We start from the raw sequence: 1,035 nt of genomic DNA on the forward strand, positions 1-1,035 counted from the left end.
CCTGGAGCCTGCTTTGGATTCTGTGTCTCCCTCTCTCTCTTTGTCCCTCCCCCACTCACACTCTTTTTCTCAAAAATGAATAGATGTTAAAATTTAAAAAAGAAAAAAAAAAAAGGATTTTGAGCTATCTGCAAATCAACTCATTTCAGGAGTGGAAGAATCTTTGGTCATTTCTTCATATCAAAATTTACACAGATTCCTGTTTGCGATGTCTTCGGTATTAAAAGAGGCAATCATACCAAGTCTCCTGTATTCCATACACGGTAAATTCTTCATTTCAGCCAACTCTTAGCAGAGGGGCAACTAGAACAACACCATCTCCCTAGACAAAGAGCATTGAATATTCCGTGTTGTTGATTTATATCTCTCTTCGTATGTTTCCTCATCGATTTCTATAGTAGTCGCAGTTTCCCCCACATCTCCCAATATCACCTTTCAATGCTGGTCATAAGCATGTAATCTGCCTCGGGGCTCGTTTCTCATTTTCACGTAAATTCGCCCAACCAGGGTGAGCCTGATAGGAGACAGACACTCTTCCACGGTGTTGGTAGTTTGTTGCTGGTCCACACCATCTGCCATGTTTCAAACCCTGAGCCTTTCAGAACATCTGAGTTTTTGTTTTCTTCAATTTTTTTTATATTTATTTATTTTTGAGAGAGAGAGAGAGACAGAGTGTGAGCAGGGGAGGGGCAGAGAGACAGGGAGACACAGAATCCGAAGCAGGTTCCAGGCTCCGAGCTGTCAGCACAGAGCCCGACGCGGGGCTCGAACTCACGGACCGAGAGGTCATGACCTGAGCTGAAGTTGCACGCCTAGCCAACTGAGCCACCCAGGTGCCTCAAACATCTGAGTTTTAATCCAGATCCGTCACTTGTTTTATGACTGCCTAGTTTACTTTGTTTTCCTGATCTTTACTTTTGCTCTCTGTTTAATGAGGATAATCCTGCAGGATTGTCGTGACAATTCATTTATTATGTCAACAAGTATCAACTGAGTTTTTAGTTGAGCACTAACTAGATACTGTTCTAAGATGCT

General features: G+C 42.6%; 1 pseudogene; it reads right to left on the reverse strand.

Annotated features, from left to right (window-relative positions):
* Positions 1–277: 277 nt before the first annotated feature.
* LOC125924682 (U6 snRNA-associated Sm-like protein LSm3) lies at positions 278–579 on the reverse strand (annotated as a pseudogene).
* Positions 580–1,035: the final 456 nt, after the last annotated feature.

The sequence above is a fragment of the Panthera uncia genome, chromosome F2, assembly GCF_023721935.1.
Source record: "Panthera uncia isolate 11264 chromosome F2, Puncia_PCG_1.0, whole genome shotgun sequence".
NCBI lineage: Eukaryota > Metazoa > Chordata > Mammalia > Carnivora > Felidae > Panthera > Panthera uncia.